Source organism: Adiantum capillus-veneris, chromosome 19 (assembly GCF_014529385.1).
Source record: "Adiantum capillus-veneris isolate H3 chromosome 19, ASM1452938v2, whole genome shotgun sequence".
NCBI lineage: Eukaryota > Viridiplantae > Streptophyta > Polypodiopsida > Polypodiales > Pteridaceae > Adiantum > Adiantum capillus-veneris.
This window is the reverse complement of record NC_140949.1, coordinates 73,075,844-73,081,714: the sequence shown is the minus strand read 5'-3', so window position 1 is coordinate 73,081,714 and position 5,871 is coordinate 73,075,844.

The following is a 5,871-nucleotide window of genomic DNA, read 5'->3' as shown; positions in this document are numbered from 1 at the left end:
TTAGCTATAGAATAGGTTTGGAAAGACTTTGGGGGTGGAAAATGATGTTTTGAATTTTTTTGGAACAATTTAATTTTTCAGAATTTTTTAGTGCACGTTTTTTACTTTTGGAGGTCAAAAATGCTTTTTTGACCATGAAATAGGTTAGGGGACCTTTTAAGGAGGGAAAAATTGAAATTTGAAATTTTTTGAAAATTTGAAATTTTTAGTGTATTTTTAAATCCGGGCCAAAAAGTGGGGGAAAAGAGGTCAAAGTGGTCCCCCCCTCCTCCCCCTTTCCCCTAGCCACCTCCCTTACCTTCTCACTAGGTAAGAGGCCATTAAGAGGTGTAAGGCTACCTTGTTCCCCTACTTTTTTGAGGGTATAGAGTGTGTCCACCACCCACTTCCTATTGGCTGGCCTCTAATTAACCTTAATCCCAAAGGGCCCCTAGAGGGTTCATATTTTTCCTAATGATGCATGTACGCCTCTCAGAGGCAAACACACAGACATGTGCATAGAAAGCAATGCAAGACAGATCCAGGTATCAATGTTGAAAGAAGGAGGGGGGGGGGGGGGGGGGGGGGGTGGGGGGGGGAGGGGGGGGGCATCCAAGATCTGGCAGACGTCACAAGAAAATCTTTCTTAACAAGTCGGCAGCACAAGTAGAATCAACAAGCAAGGGGGCAAACACAAGAGGAGGAGGGAGGAGACGGTGTGGCAGATATGCAAGAGTACAAAGCAGTAGCTCTCTCTCTCTCTCTCTCTCTCTCTCTCTCTCTCTCTCTCTCTCTCTCTCTCTCTCTCTCTCCTCTCTCTCTCTCTCTCTCTCTCTCTCTCTCTCTCTCTCTCTCTCTCCCCTCTCTCCCACACACACACACACACAAAAAAAATCCTCTTGCCACTATCTCAGACCTAACGCTGTGTGGAAAAACCTAATCGAGCACGCAAATTTGTGTTGCAAATTAGGGTTTGGGAAACAATTGGTGATGCAATTTCGGTTTTTTGTAGTGCTTTAGAGTTTAAAATAGGCCCCAAATTAGGGTTTTTCTCACCCCCCATCTCCCCCCCCCCCCCCCCCTCCTCCCCTCTGCTGACCCATACTCCTATTGCTGCCTCAGACCTCATTACTCATTACTTTGCTAATTTATAAATAAATTTTGCATATAGTATCTTCCTTAATCTTTTGATATCCTCCGCAGAGAGAGAGAGAGAGAGAGAGAGAGAGAGAGAGAGAGAGAGAGAGAGAGAGAGAGAGAGAGAGAGAGAGAGAGAGAGAGACCTCTATATGTATGCTTCTCCTTGTTCTTTGAGAATATTGTAGTAGCATAGCAAAAAGAAAAAATACATGTTGTTGCAAAGAGCTACCAAAACTGAGATTCGAGTGAGAGCATTGCCACCCTGGAGCAAACGTGGCAAGCTCGGATTTTTGTGTGGGCTACTCACGTACAAGATAGTTGGTCCCCGCACGAGGAGGCATATCCACCTCTCCACGCCTCACTTGCAAGGAAAACTCCCTTTGAAATTTTTCTATGTGTATGATTTCTCCTTCTTTGCCTTGAGTTTATTCAGAATCCATGAGTTGTTTTTTAAATAAGGTCTACAACCTGAGTTTATAAAAAAAACTTACTTATAGAAATTGCAAAATTTACAAAGAACCCACTTTTGGGCCCCTTGCTTCTCTCCCCAGTCTTCTCTTTCCCCACTTCTCACACTCACATGCTCCCACCATCACCTACCCACCACCTTCAAACGCTCACAGCGACACTGAGAGCTTCCTAGAGTTCATGTTTAGTGAAGAAAAGTGCAAAAAAGGCCTGTTTTTGTGTGTAAATTCTAATTTTCCATCGCCTTTCGTCATGGATTCCTCCAAGTTGGGTACACAATGTGAATATGCACCATGTAACACTCAGATTCCTTTCATGCATCTCTATATACATGGATTACAAGTACTTTCTAGAAACTTCACCAATGTATATCCGCTTTGGAAAATGCAAATGTTCAGATGAACATTCATTTGTGCTCTCTCAAAGGATCCGTGCAAGGATTTAATGCACATGTTGCTGCTCTCAAAAGTATGGCTCAACCGACAACTATGCACATTTCGAAAACAACACCCATCTTTAGTGATTGTGGATGCAAATTGCTGCGTTTGAGCATTCATAGGGTAGTCCCTCACTGTGACAATTTCGTACAAGACTACCGATTTCTTAGGGGAAGACAAGGAATGTACAAAATTAGTTGTAAATAAGTGGCTCACCAGTGGAGTACATACTTTAATCTCCATGGAGAGCATGATGAACGGAGGATTTCGACCATTCCTCTCTATTTGCATAGTAAGGTGCTTACCTGGTCACATGATATGACATAAAAGCCTACAATGTGTGCTTATTTTTGCATGAAATTAAAAAAGGATTTTGCAAAATGGATCTTTTGAATTTCTATGCAAAGTTACAGTGTTTTTTGATGAAAAATTTATCTTTACAATAGCTTTCAAAGAAGCACTCACCTTCTACGAGGTGAATTCCACACATACTACGCTTATGTATATGATGGGTCTGCATGAAGACTACCATTGGGCCTTGATTAAGAATAAAGCCCCAATTGATGTCGAGGATGCAATGGAAAGGCAAGAACATTCCATTTGATAAATGAAGCGAATTATGATAAGAAAAGAACTATGATCACCAATCTGGTGAGGGCACTACAAGAAAGCAATCTCGATTTTAGCAAAGGTCCAAATTGTCATCGAGACCTTCTCTCAATGCCACCTCTTGTGGTGCTCAAGAGAAGAAGAATGCCAATAATGTTTCTATTTTGCTGATGCAGTGAAGAAGGAGCTTCCTTTATTTGTGACTAGACACGCCACCAAATTAAAGACTATCCCAAGAAAAAGACAAAAAAAACGCAAGGATGTCCTTTGGTTCAGTATCACAAGATCTCAGGTAACTCCTATTTTATTTATTGAAATCCATCACTTAGTGCATAGTTCATGCACTAATTGTACATTTAGCACTAGAGTGTTTGATAAGCACGATCTTCTTAGTTTTCTCAAAAAGATCAATAGACACGATCTGACCATACTCCTTGATAATGAAAGCTCACATAATTTAAATTGGTATAAAAACTGTGCATGCTCACGAGGGACAATGACCATGAATATTGCATTAAGATGGCTCATGGCAAAGATGCGGATGTATGGAATCAAATAGTTCCTGATTTAAGATGTATTTAGGAATTTTGGGAATTATTCAAGTCCCATTTTTTATAATTTTAATACAAAAACCTGGTATTTTTGTGTATTTGGAGATGTCATCTATTTTTGGGGACAATCAATGTCCCATTAAAATATATCCCTTGACACATATCTATAGGGGTGTCTGTATTAAAAGACATAGGTACATACATCAATGGCAAGGACATCAAAAGTGTGAGGGATGCATGGCACTAAACTTAATTTTTATTATACAACATTCTTCATGTGAAATAAGTGCTTTAAATTAATAGCACAATTTTGAAACATTAAGGTTAAATCTTTGGCTATATCAACAACACCAATTTGTTTTCTAAAATACTCAAAAGTGAATTTTAGAATTGAAGGGTTATCAAAAGAGTGTGGTGTTTAGAAACACCAAGATAAAAAATAAAATCCAATTGAAATATTAATATGATATCCAAGTATTTTAGAATTCATCTTTAGGAAAGATAAAACTCCATCCAATGACTATAAATACATTCTCAAGCATTGTGTATTCTCATGAGTTGCTCCAACAAAATACTATGCCAAGAAGCCTATTTACAAAACCTTTTATCTATGAATTTTTTCAAGCTATAAACTGTTATCTATAACATTCTTTTTCTACAATTCTCATTAGTCTGGCCCCACATGGTACTGCTACACTAACATATGAAGGCAAAGCTTGAACTTAAGTTTCAACCTACAAAATAAATGTCAATCTTTTGTTAGGTACACAGAGTTTATGAGTCGCACCTAGCATATGTAGCTTCTACACTAGGACATGACATAAGTCTGGCCCCACATGATACTGCTACACTAACATATGGAGAAAATTCTTGAACTTAAGTCTGAGCCTAGTTTTGTATAATTGTTAATCTCTTGTTAGATACAAAGAGTTTATGATTTTCACCTAAAATATGTAATTCCTACACTAGGATATGAAATTTTGAGCCTCGCTTGGAACTTCTCAGCTAGGAGTCTATGCCAAGGACTATTGTGGTTGAGACTTATATACTAGTGCTTTACTAGCTCTCCTGGTTAATCTTGAGCTTAATTTTTAGACTTGACGGTGTTTTTGATATTCTTGTCTCACCAAAACAGACTTGCTAGCCCTTACTATATTTTCATAATAGTTAATTCCTTAATCTTGCTATAATTTGTGGATGGAACTCTAAATAGAAAAGACATTCTTTGTGATGAATTTTGTCTGATTAGTGAGGCTCAAACTCAATTTTAATCCTCCCATAATCTATTAATGATAGATGTGCATAGATGCCACTCAAATCAACAATTGATTCTAAGAAAAAATATTTGGAAATCCACTATTTGAATTGTATCACATAACGACTTTCACAAAATAATGTACCATATTACAATACGATGCTTTTAGATAAAGACGCAATATAGTCTAGCTAAAGTAGTGTTTCAAGAACCTTAAGTTTCACAATTGATCAATTCAATATGATTTTCTACCTTTCACACTTTGTGAGTTTGTTGGTACATAAGAATTGCATGCATCATAAAACTTGGTATCCCAAATACTCTTAGAAGCATTCCTTGACATACTACTAGCAATACGTCCTCATTTAATTGTACACTTACTCTCCCATCTTGTACTTCTTGCAAACTTGCTCCCATGATAACTTTTTCCTTCTTAGATCAAAGAAGAATGAGAGTATCTCTCCTTTCAACACTTGATAAGTTTTTAACTTCCAAGTAGTCTCATCCATGTCCATTATATTAGGGGTATACTTGCCATTCTTTAGCAATATGCTTTTGTTCAAGATTGCATTTTGCAGTTTAAGAACTTCAACTCTTGTTTGCAAGGCATAAATTCACTTGAATAACATAGGTGCAAGAATTATTCTGTCTAGTACTTATTGAACCTTAAGAACTTCACCTCTTGTTTGCAAGGCATAAATTCACTTGAATAACATAGGTGCAAGCATTATTCTGTCTAGTACTTATTGAACCTGCCAACCCTTCATAGTTGAAAATTTAATATTTTAATATTTTTAATGGAACCTTTGTCAATTGTGTCTTCCTTCATATTGGGTAGAAAGCCTTGATCATATTGTTTCATAATCCTTGCCCACCTCTTCTTTACATCCTCATCATATAGAATCAAATGCAACTTGATTTTGAAAAATTGATTTTGAAGTGTGCTCTCCATTGTCTTAACAAAGGGCTGCAAAATTTCATATTCCAACATTCATTGTTATGATAAGGCATGCTAGGAGTGATCTTAACTTCCTTTGAATACACTACCTTGTGGTGTTGGGACTCAAACTTAAGTTCAAGCCTTACTTCTTAGACTGAATTGTTTGTTTATATGCTCGCATGCATTTGTGCAAAGTCCAAAATACATGGGTAATCTTCACTTGTTAGTGTTAGAACCTCTTGTACAAGTAAGGCTCAAGCCTAAATTCAAGCCTCACTTTGAAGTTCTATATGAGCTCCCATGGAGAGCATGCTTGAGCTTATGTTAGACTATGTACATATTGATGAAAGGCTCATAGTAATATTTTCAAATAATCAAACAAGTACCTTCTAAGACTCAAATACCTTCTTAGTTTGATGTAACATGGTGGTTTAGAAGGATAAACACTTCCTCGCAGTGGTTTAGAAGGATGACCATTTGCATTCCATTGTA